Genomic DNA, 12,858 nt, shown 5'->3' with positions numbered 1-12,858 from the left:
TTCGTCAGGTAATGTGGAGAAACTCTGACTTTTTACGTTACATTTGAGATCCCATAACACCGCTCACGGGTGGGCTCGAACAACCAACCCTTCGGTTAACAGCTGAACGCGCTAACCATTGCGCCACGGAAGCCCAAAAATTAAATGTTCGTCAGGTATTGTGGAAAAACTCTGACTTTTTACGTTACATTTGAGATCCCATAACACCGCTCCCGGGTGAACTCGAACCACCAACCTATTAGATAACAGCCGAACGCGCTAAGCATTGAGCCACCGAAGCATAGAAATTAAATGGTTGTCAGGTATTGTGGAAAAGTTATGACTTTATACGTTACATTTGAGACCCCCACAACACCTCTCCCGGGTGGGCTCGAACCACCAACCTTTCGGTTAACAGCTGAACGCGCTAAAAAATGCGCCACGGAAGCCCAAAAATTAAATGTTCGTCAGGTATTGTGGAAAAACTCTGACTTTTTACGTTACATTTGAGATCCCATAACACCGCTCCCGGGTGGGCTCGAACCACCAACCCTTCGGTTAACAGCTGAACGCGCTAACCATTGCGCCACGGAAGCCCAAAAATTAAATGTTCGTCAGGTATTGTGGAAAAACTCTGACTTTGTACGTTACATTTGATATCCCATAACACCTCTCCCGGGTGAGCTCGAACCACCAACCTTTCGGTTAACAGCCGAACGTGCTAACCATTGCGCCACGGAAGCCCAAACAATAAATGGTCGTCAGGTATTTTGGAAAAACTTTGGCTTTTTACGTTACATTTGAGAACCCATAACACCGCTCCCGGGTGGGCTCGAACCACCAACCTATTAGATAACAGCCGAACGCGCTAAGCATTGAGCCACGGAAGCATAGAAATTAAATGGTTGTCAGGTATTGTGGAAAAGTTATGACTTTGCACGCTACATCTGAGACCCCACAACACCTCTCCCGGGTGGGCTCGAACCACCAACCTTTCGTTTAACAGCTGAACGCGCTAACCATTGCGCCACGGAAGCCCAAAAATTAAATGTTCGTCAGGTATTGTGGAAAAACTCTGACTTTTCACGCTACATCAGAGACCCCACAACACCTCTCCCGGGTGGGCTCAAACCACCAACCTTTCGGTTAACAGCTGAACGCGCTAAAAATGCGCCACGGAAGCCCAAAAATTAAATGTTCGTCAGGTATTGTTTAAAAACTCTGACTTTTTACGTTACATTTGAGACCCCACAACACCGCTTCCGGGTGGGCTCGAACCACCAACCTTTCGGTTAACAGCTGAACGCGCTAACCATTGCACCACGGAAGCCTAAGAATTAATTGTTCGTCAGGTATTGTGGAAAAACTCTGACTTTTTACGTTACATTTGAGATCCCATAACACCGTTTCCGGGTGGGCTCGAACCACCAACCTTTCCGTTAACAGCTGAACGCGCTAACCATTGCGCCACGGAAGCCCAAAAATTAAATGTTCGTCAGGTATTGTGGAAAAACTCTGACTTTTTACGTTACATTTGAGACCCCACAACACCTCTCCCGGGTGGGCTCGAACCACCAACCTTTCGGTTAACAGCTGAACGCGCTAACCATTGCACCACGGAAGCCCAAAAATTAAATGTTCGTCAGGTATTGTGGAAAAACTCTGACTTTTTACGTTACATTTGAGACCCCACAACACCGCTTCCGGGTGGGCTCGAACCACCAACCTTTCGGTTAACAGCTGAACCCGCTGCGCGCTAACCATTGCGCCACGGAAGCCCAAAAATTTAATGTTCGTCAGGTAATGTGGAGAAACTCTGACTTTTTACGTTACATTTGAGATCCCATAACACCGCTCACGGGTGGGCTCGAACAACCAACCCTTCGGTTAACAGCTGAACGCGCTAACCATTGCGCCACGGAAGCCCAAAAATTAAATGTTCGTCAGGTATTGTGGAAAAACTCTGACTTTTTACGTTACATTTGAGATCCCATAACACCGCTCCCGGGTGAACTCGAACCACCAACCTATTAGATAACAGCCGAACGCGCTAAGCATTGAGCCACGGAAGCATAGAAATTAAATGGTTGTCAGGTATTGTGGAAAAGTTATGACTTTTCACGCTACATCAGAGACCCCACAACACCTCTCCCGGGCTCGAACCACCAACCTTTCGGTTAACAGCTGAACGCGCTAAAAAATGCGCCACGGAAGCCCAAAAATTAAATGTTCGTCAGGTATAGTGGAAAAACTCTGACTTTTTACGTTACATTTGAGACCCCACAACACCTCTCCCGGGTGGGCTCGAACCACCAACCTTTCGGTTAACAGCTGAACGCGCTAACCATTGCACCACGGAAGCCCAAAAATTAAATGTTCGTCAGGTATTGTGGAAAAACTCTGACTTTTTACGTTACATTTGAGACCCCACAACACCGCTTCCGGGTGGGCTCGAACCACCAACCTTTCGGTTAACAGCTGAACCCGCTGCGCGCTAACCATTGCGCCACGGAAGCCCAAAAATTTAATGTTCGTCAGGTAATGTGGAGAAACTCTGACTTTTTACGTTACATTTGAGATCCCATAACACCGCTCCCGGGTGGGCTCGAACAACCAACCCTTCGGTTAACAGCTGAACGCGCTAACCATTGCGCCACGGAAGCCCAAAAAATAAATTTTCGTCAGGTATTGTGGAAAAACTCTGACTTTTTACGTTACATTTGAGATCCCATAACACCGCTCCCGGGTGAACTCGAACCACCAACCTATTAGATAACAGCCGAACGCGCTAAGCATTGAGCCACGGAAGCATAGAAATTAAATGGTTGTCAGGTATTGTGGAAAAGTTATGACTTTTCACGCTACATCAGAGACCCCACAACACCTCTCCCGGGTGGGCTCGAACCACCAACCTTTCGGTTAACAGCTGAACGCGCTAAAAAATGCGCCACGGAAGCCCAAAAATTAAATGTTCGTCAGGTATTGTGGAAAAACTCTGACTTTTTACGTTACATTTGAGACCCCACAACACCTCTCCCGGGTGGGCTCGAACCACCAACCTTTCGGTTAACAGCTGAACGCGCTAACCATTGCACCACGGAAGCCCAAAAATTAAATTTTCGTCAGGTATTGTGGAAAAACTCTGACTTTTTACGTTACATTTGAGACCCCACAACACCGCTTCCGGGTGGGCTCGAACCACCAACCTTTCGGTTAACAGCTGAACGCGCTGCGCGCTAACCATTGCGCCACGGAAGCCCAAAAATTTAATGTTCGTCATGTAATGTGGAGAAACTCTGACTTTTTACGTTACATTTGAGATCTCATAACACCGCTCCCGGGCGGGCTCGAACCACCAACCCTTCGGTTAACAGCTGAACGCGCTAACCATTGCGCCACGGAAGCCCAAAAATTAAATGTTCGTCAGGTATTGTGGAAAAACTCTGACTTTTTACGTTACATTTGAGATCCCATAACACCTCTCCCGGGTGAGCTCGAACCACCAACCTTTCGGTTAACAGCCGAACGTGCTAACCATTGCGCCACGGAAGCCCAAACAATAAATGGTCGTCAGGTATTTTGGAAAAACTTTGGCTTTTTACGTTACATTTGAGAACCCATAACACCGCTCCCGGGTGGGCTCGAACCACCAACCTATTAGATAACAGCCGAACGCGCTAAGCATTGAGCCACGGAAGCATAGAAATTAAATGGTTGTCAGGTATTGTGGAAAAGTTATGACTTTGCACGCTACATCTGAGACCCCACAACACCTCTCCCGGGTGGGCTCGAACCACCAACCTTTCGTTTAACAGCTGAACGCGCTAACCATTGCGCCACGGAAGCCCAAAAATCAAATGTTCGTCAGGTATTGTGGAAAAACTCTGACTTTTCACGCTACATCAGAGACCCCACAACACCTCTCCCGGGTGGGCTCAAACCACCAACCTTTCGGTTAACAGCTGAACGCGCTAAAAAATGCGCCACGGAAGCCCAAAAATTAAATGTTCGTCAGGTATTGTCTAAAAACTCTGACTTTTTACGTTACATTTGAGACCCCACAACACCGCTTCCGGGTGGGCTCGAACCACCAACCTTTCGGTTAACAGCTGAACGCGCTAAAAAATGCGCCACGGAAGCCCAAAAATTAAATGTTCGTCAGGTATTGTGGAAAAACTCTGACTTTTTACGTTACATTTGAGACCCCACAACACCTCTCCCGGGTGGGCTCGAACCACCAACCTTTCGGTTAACAGCTGAACGCGCTAACCATTGCACCACGGAAGCCCAAAAATTAAATTTTCGTCAGGTATTGTGGAAAAACTCTGACTTTTTACGTTACATTTGAGACCCCACAACACCGCTTCCGGGTGGGCTCGAACCACCAACCTTTCGGTTAACAGCTGAACGCGCTGCGCGCTAACCATTGCGCCACGGAAGCCCAAAAATTTAATGTTCGTCATGTAATGTGGAGAAACTCTGACTTTTTACGTTACATTTGAGATCTCATAACACCGCTCCCGGGTGGGCTCGAACCACCAACCCTTCGGTTAACAGCTGAACGCGCTAACCATTGCGCCACGGAAGCCCAAAAATTAAATGTTCGTCAGGTATTGTGGAAAAACTCTGACTTTTTACGTTACATTTGAGATCCCATAACACCTCTCCCGGGTGAGCTCGAACCACCAACCTTTCGGTTAACAGCCGAACGTGCTAACCATTGCGCCACGGAAGCCCAAACAATAAATGGTCGTCAGGTATTTTGGAAAAACTTTGGCTTTTTACGTTACATTTGAGAACCCATAACACCGCTCCCGGGTGGGCTCGAACCACCAACCTATTAGATAACAGCCGAACGCGCTAAGCATTGAGCCACGGAAGCATAGAAATTAAATGGTTGTCAGGTATTGTGGAAAAGTTATGACTTTGCACGCTACATCTGAGACCCCACAACACCTCTCCCGGGTGGGCTCGAACCACCAACCTTTCGTTTAACAGCTGAACGCGCTAACCATTGCGCCACGGAAGCCCAAAAATCAAATGTTCGTCAGGTATTGTGGAAAAACTCTGACTTTTCACGCTACATCAGAGACCCCACAACACCTCTCCCGGGTGGGCTCAAACCACCAACCTTTCGGTTAACAGCTGAACGCGCTAAAAAATGCGCCACGGAAGCCCAAAAATTAAATGTTCGTCAGGTATTGTCTAAAAACTCTGACTTTTTACGTTACATTTGAGACCCCACAACACCGCTTCCGGGTGGGCTCGAACCACCAACCTTTCGGTTAACAGCTGAACGCGCTAACCATTGCACCACGGAAGCCTAAAAATTAATTGTTCGTCAGGTATTGTGGAAAAACTCTGACTTTTTACGTTACATTTGAGATCCCATAACACCGTTTCCGGGTGGGCTCGAACCACCAACCTTTCGGTTAACAGCTGAACGCGCTAGCCATTGCGCCACGGAAGCCCAAAAATTAAATGTTCGTCAGGTATTGTGGAAAAACTCTGACTTTTTACGTTACAATTGAGACCCCACAAAACCTCTCCCGGGTGGGCTCGAACCACCAACCTTTCGGTTAACAGCTGAACGCGCTAACCATTGCACCACGGAAGCCCAAAAATTAAATGTTCGTCAGGTATTGTGGAAAAACTCTGACTTTTTACGTTACATTTGAGACCCCAGAACACCGCTTCCGGGTGGGCTCGAACCACCAACCTTTCGGTTAACAGCTGAACCCGTTGCGCGCTAACCATTGCGCCACGGAAGCCCAAAAATTTTATGTTCGTCAGGTAATGTGGAGAAACTCTGACTTTTTACGTTACATTTGAGATCCCATAACACCGCTCACGGGTGGGCTCGAACAACCAACCCTTCGGTTAACAGCTGAACGCGCTAACCATTGCGCCACGGAAGCCCAAAAATTAAATGTTCGTCAGGTATTGTGGAAAAACTCTGACTTTTTACGTTACATTTGAGATCCCATAACACCGCTCCCGGGTGAACTCGAACCACCAACCTATTAGATAACAGCCGAACGCGCTAAGCATTGAGCCACGGAAGCATAGAAATTAAATGGTTGTCAGGTATTGTGGAAAAGTTATGACTTTTCACGCTACATCAGAGACCCCACAACACCTCTCCCGGGTGGGCTCGAACCACTAACCTTTCGGTTAACAGCTGAACGCGCTAAAAAATGCGCCACGGAAGCCCAAAAATTAAATGTTCGTCAGGTATAGTGGAAAAACTCTGACTTTTTACGTTACATTTGAGACCCCACAACACCTCTCCCGGGTGGGCTCGAACCACCAACCTTTCGGTTAACAGCTGAACGCGCTAACCATTGCACCACGGAAGCCCAAAAATTAAATGTTCGTCAGGTATTGTGGAAAAACTCTGACTTTTTACGTTACATTTGAGACCCCACAACACCGCTTCCGGGTGGGCTCGAACCACCAACCTTTCGGTTAACAGCTGAACGCGCTGCGCGCTAACCATTGCGCCACGGAAGCCCAAAAATTTAATGTTCGTCAGGTAATGTGGAGAAACTCTGACTTTTTACGTTACATTTGAGATCCCATAACACCGCTCCCGGGTGGGCTCGAACCACCAACCTATTGGACAACAGCCGAACGCGCTAACCATTGAGCCACGCAAGCTCAGAAATTGAATGGTTGTCAGGTATTGTGGAAAAACTCTGACTTTTTACGATACATTTGAGATCCCATAACACCGCTTCCGGGTGGGCTCGAACCACCAACCTTTCGGTTAACAGCTGAACGCGCTAACCATTGCGCCACGGAAGCCCAAAAATTAAATGTTCGTTAGGTATTGTGGAAAAACTCTGACTTTTTACGTTACATTTGAGATCCCATAACACCGCTCCCGGGTGGGGTCGAACCACCAACCTTTCGGTTAACAGCCGAACGCGCTAACCATTGCGCCACGGAAGCCCAAAAAATAAATGTTCGTCAGGTATTGTGGAAAAGTTTGCCTTTTTACGTTACATTCGAGACTTCACAACACCGCTCCCGGGTGGGCTCGAACCACCAACCTTTCGGTTAACAGCCGAACGCGCTAACCATTGCGCCACGGAAGCCCAAAAATTAAATGTTCGTCAGGTATTGTGGAAAAACTCTGCCTTTTTACGTTACATTTGAGATCCCATAACACCGCTCCCGGGTGGGCTCGAACCACCAACCTATTGGTTAACAGCCGAACGCGCTAACCATTGAGCCACGGAAGCTCAGAAATTGAATGGTTGTCAGGTATTGTGGAAAAGTTATGACTTTGCACGCTACATCTGAGACCCCACAACACCTCTCCCGGGTGGGCTCGAACCACCAAAATTTCGGTTAACAGCTGAACGCGCTAACCATTGCGCCACGGAAGCCCAAAAATTAAATGTTCGTCAGGTATTGTGGAAAAACTCTGACTTTTTACGTTACATTTGAGATCCCATAACACCGCTCCCGGGTGGGCTCAAACCACCAACCTTTCGGTTAACAGCTGAACGCGCTAACCATTGCGCCACGGAAGCCCAAAAATTAAATGTTCGTCAGGTATTGTGGAAAAACTCTGACTTTTTACGTTACATTTGAGACCCCACAACACCTCTCCCGGGTGGGCTCGAACCACCAACCTTTCGGTTAACAGCTGAACGCGCTAACCATTGCACCACGCAAGCCCAAAAATTAAATGTTCGTCAGGTATTGTGGAAAAACTCTGAATTTTACGTTACATTTGAGACCCCACAACACCGCTTCCGGGTGGGCTCGAACCACCAACCTTTCGGTTAACAGCTGAACGCGCTAACCATTGCGCCACGGAAGCCTAAAAGTTAATTGTTCGTCAGGTATTGTGGAAAAACTCTGACTTTGCACGCTACATCTGAGACCCCACAACACCTCTCCCGGGTGGGCTCGAACCACCAACCTTTCGTTTAACAGCTGAACGCGCTAACCATTGCGCCACGGAAGCCCAAAAATCAAATGTTCGTCAGGTATTGTGGAAAAACTCTGACTTTTCACGCTACATCAGAGACCCCACAACACCTCTCCCGGGTGGGCTCAAACCACCAACCTTTCGGTTAACAGCTGAACGCGCTAAAAAATGCGCCACGGAAGCCCAAAAATTAAATGTTCGTCAGGTATTGTCTAAAAACTCTGACTTTTTACGTTACATTTGAGACCCCACAACACCGCTTCCGGGTGGGCTCGAACCACCAACCTTTCGGTTAACAGCTGAACGCGCTAACCATTGCACCACGGAAGCCTAAAAATTAATTGTTCGTCAGGTATTGTGGAAAAACTCTGACTTTTTACGTTACATTTGAGATCCCATAACACCGTTTCCGGGTGGGCTCGAACCACCAACCTTTCGGTTAACAGCTGAACGCGCTAACCATTGCGCCACGGAAGCCCAAAAATTAAATGTTCGTCAGGTATTGTGGAAAAACTCTGACTTTTTACGTTACATTTGAGACCCCACAACACCTCTCCCGGGTGGGCTCGAACCACCAACCTTTCGGTTAACAGCTGAACGCGCTAACCATTGCACCACGGAAGCCCAAAAATTAAATGTTCGTCAGGTATTGTGGAAAAACTCTGACTTTTTACGTTACATTTGAGACCCCAGAACACCGCTTCCGGGTGGGCTCGAACCACCAACCTTTCGGTTAACAGCTGAACGCGCTAACCATTGCACCACGGAAGCCTAAAAATTAATTGTTCGTCAGGTATTGTGGAAAAACTCTGACTTTTTACGTTACATTTGAGATCCCATAACACCGTTTCCGGGTGGGCTCGAACCACCAACCTTTCGGTTAACAGCTGAACGCGCTAACCATTGCGCCACGGAAGCCCAAAAATTAAATGTTCGTCAGGTATTGTGGAAAAACTCTGACTTTTTACGTTACATTTGAGACCCCACAACACCTCTCCCGGGTGGGCTCGAACCACCAACCTTTCGGTTAACAGCTGAACGCGCTAACCATTGCACCACGCAAGCCCAAAAATTAAATGTTCGTCAGGTATTGTGGAAAAACTCTGAATTTTACGTTACATTTGAGACCCCACAACACCGCTTCCGGGTGGGCTCGAACCACCAACCTTTCGGTTAACAGCTGAACGCGCTAACCATTGCGCCACGGAAGCCTAAAAGTTAATTGTTCGTCAGGTATTGTGGAAAAACTCTGACTTTGCACGCTACATCTGAGACCCCACAACACCTCTCCCGGGTGGGCTCGAACCACCAACCTTTCGTTTAACAGCTGAACGCGCTAACCATTGCGCCACGGAAGCCCAAAAATCAAATGTTCGTCAGGTATTGTGGAAAAACTCTGACTTTTCACGCTACATCAGAGACCCCACAACACCTCTCCCGGGTGGGCTCAAACCACCAACCTTTCGGTTAACAGCTGAACGCGCTAACCATTGCGCCACGGAAGCCCAAAAATTAAATGTTCGTCAGGTATTGTGGAAAAACTCTGACTTTTTACGTTACATTTGAGACCCCACAACACCTCTCCCGGGTGGGCTCGAACCACCAACCTTTCGGTTAACAGCTGAACGCGCTAACCATTGCACCACGGAAGCCCAAAAATTAAATGTTCGTCAGGTATTGTGGAAAAACTCTGACTTTTTACGTTACATTTGAGACCCCAGAACACCGCTTCCGGGTGGGCTCGAACCACCAACCTTTCGGTTAACAGCTGAACGCGCTAACCATTGCACCACGGAAGCCTAAAAATTAATTGTTCGTCAGGTATTGTGGAAAAACTCTGACTTTTTACGTTACATTTGAGATCCCATAACACCGTTTCCGGGTGGGCTCGAACCACCAACCTTTCGGTTAACAGCTGAACGCGCTAACCATTGCGCCACGGAAGCCCAAAAATTAAATGTTCGTCAGGTATTGTGGAAAAACTCTGACTTTTTACGTTACATTTGAGACCCCACAACACCGCTTCCGGGTGGGCTCGAACCACCAACCTTTCGGTTAACAGCTGAACGCGCTAACCATTGCACCACGGAAGCCTAAAAATTAATTGTTCGTCAGGTATTGTGGAAAAACTCTGACTTTTTACGTTACATTTGAGATCCCATAACACCGTTTCCGGGTGGGCTCGAACCACCAACCTTTCGGTTAACAGCTGAACGCGCTAACCATTGCGCCACGGAAGCCCAAAAATTAAATGTTCGTCAGGTATTGTGGAAAAACTCTGACTTTTTACGTTACATTTGAGACCCCACAACACCTCTCCCGGGTGGGCTCGAACCACCAACCTTTCGGTTAACAGCTGAACGCGCTAACCATTGCGCCACGGAAGCCCAAAAATTAAATGTTCGTCAGGTATTGTGGAAAAACTATGACTTTTTACGTTACATTTGAGATCCCATAACACCGCTCCCGGGTGGGCTCGAACCACCAACCTATTGGATAACAGCCGAACGCGCTAACCATTGAGCCACGGAAGCTCAGAAATTGAATGGTTGTCAGGTATTGTGGAAAAACTCTGACTTTTTACGTTACATTTGAGATCCCATAACACCGCTCCCGGGTGGGCTCGAACCACCAACCTATTGGATAACAGCCGAACGCGCTAACCATTGAGCCACCGAAGTTCAGAAATTGAATGGTTGTCAGGTATTGTGGAAAAACTCTGACTTTTTACGTTACATTTGAGATCCCATAACACCGTTTCCGGGTGGGCTCGAACCACCAACCTTTCGGTTAACAGCTGAACGCGCTAACCATTGCGCCACGGAAGCCCAAAAATTAAATGTTCGTTAGGTATTGTGGAAAAACTCTGACTTTTTACGTTACATTTGAGACCCCACAACACCGCTTCCGGGTTGGCTCGAACCACCAACCTTTCGGTTAACAGCTGAACGCGCTGCGCGCTAACCATTGCGCCACGGAAGCCCAAAAATTTAATGTTCGTCAGGTATTGTTAAAAAACTCTGACTTTTTACGTTACATTTGAGATCCCATAACACCGCTCCCGGGTGGGCTCGAACCACCAACCTTTCGGTTAACAGCTGAACGCGCTAACCATTGCGCCACGGAAGCCCAAAAATTAAATGTTCGTCAGGTATTGTGGAAAAACTCTTACTTTTTACGTTACATTTGAGATCCCATAACACCGCTCCCGGGTGAACTCGAACCACCAACCTATTAGATAACAGCCGAACGCGCTAAGCATTGAGCCACGGAAGCATAGAAATTAAATGGTTGTCAGGTATTGTGGAAAAGTTATGACTTTTCACGCTACATCAGAGACCCCACAACACCTCTCCCGGGTGGGCTCGAACCACTAACCTTTCGGTTAACAGCTGAACGCGCTAAAAAATGCGCCACGGAAGCCCAAAAATTAAATGTTCGTCAGGTATAGTGGAAAAACTCTGACTTTTTACGTTACATTTGAGACCCCACAACACCTCTCCCGGGTGGGCTCGAACCACCAACCTTTCGGTTAACAGCTGAACGCGCTAACCATTGCACCACGGAAGCCCAAAAATTAAATGTTCGTCAGGTATTGTGGAAAAACTCTGACTTTTTACGTTACATTTGAGACCCCACAACACCGCTTCCGGGTGGGCTCGAACCACCAACCTTTCGGTTAACAGCAGCTGAACGCGCTGCGCGCTAACCATTGCGCCACGGAAGCCCAAAAATTTAATGTTCGTCAGGTAATGTGGAGAAACTCTGACTTTTTACGTAACATTTGAGATCCCATAACACCGCTCCCGGGTGGGCTCGAACCACCAACCTATTGGACAACAGCCGAACGCGCTTACCATTGAGCCACGCAAGCTCAGAAATTGAATGGTTGTCAGGTATTGTGGAAAAACTCTGACTTTTTACGTTACATTTGAGATCCCATAACACCGCTTCCGGGTGGGCTCGAACCACCAACCTTTCGGTTAACAGCTGAACGCGCTAACCATTGCGCCACGGAAGCCCAAAAATTAAATGTTCGTTAGGTATTGTGGAAAAACTCTGACTTTTTACGTTACATTTGAGATCCCATAACACCGCTCCCGGGTGGGGTCGAACCACCAACCTTTCGGTTAACAGCCGAACGCGCTAACCATTGCGCCACGGAAGCCCAAAAATTGAATGGTTGTCAGGTATTGTGGAAAAGTTATGACTTTGCACGCTACATCTGAGACCCCACAACACCTCTCCCGGGTGGGCTCGAACCACCAACCTTTCGGTTAACAGCTGAACGCGCTAACCATTGCGCCACGGAAGCCCAAAAATTAAATGTTCGTCAGGTATTGTGGAAAAACTCTGACTTTTTACGTTACATTTGAGATCCCATAACACCGCTCCCGGGTGGGCTCAAACCACCAACCTTTCGGTTAACAGCTGAACGCGCTAACCATTGCGCCACGGAAGCCCAAAAATTAAATGTTCGTCAGGTATTGTGGAAAAACTCTGACTTTTTACGTTACATTTGAGACCCCACAACACCTCTCCCGGGTGGGCTCGAACCACCAACCTTTCGGTTAACAGCTGAACGCGCTAACCATTGCGCCACGGAAGCCCAAAAATTTAATGTTCGTCAGGTATTGTTAAAAAGCTCTGACTTTTTACGTTACATTTGAGATCCCATAACACCGCTCCCGGGTGGGCTCGAACCACCAACCTATTGGTTAACAGCCGAACGCGCTAACCATTGAGCCACGGAAGCTCAGAAATTGAATGGTTGTCAGGTATTGTGGAAAAGTTATGACTTTGCACGCTACATCTGAGACCCCACAACACCTCTCCCGGGTGGGCTCGAACCACCAACCTTTCGGTTAACAGCTGAACGCGCTAACCATTGCACCACGGAAGCCCAAAAATTAAATGTTCGTCAGGTATTGTGG

General features: G+C 47.6%; 1 non-coding gene across 1 annotated transcript; it reads right to left on the bottom strand.

The window, feature by feature from the left end:
• Positions 1-11,568: 11,568 nt before the first annotated feature.
• Positions 11,569-11,651, bottom strand: TRNAS-GCU (transfer RNA serine (anticodon GCU)). Its single transcript is given in 2 exon segments — positions 11,569-11,604; positions 11,608-11,651. It is a non-coding gene; the product is annotated as a tRNA-Ser (tRNA).
• Positions 11,652-12,858: the final 1,207 nt, after the last annotated feature.

The sequence above is a fragment of the Phalangium opilio genome, unplaced genomic scaffold, assembly GCF_054372755.1.
Source record: "Phalangium opilio isolate 3A_F unplaced genomic scaffold, DU_Popi_V2 ptg000505l_1, whole genome shotgun sequence".
NCBI classification, from domain to species: domain Eukaryota; kingdom Metazoa; phylum Arthropoda; class Arachnida; order Opiliones; family Phalangiidae; genus Phalangium; species Phalangium opilio.
This window is presented reverse-complemented; position numbering and strand designations above follow the sequence as displayed.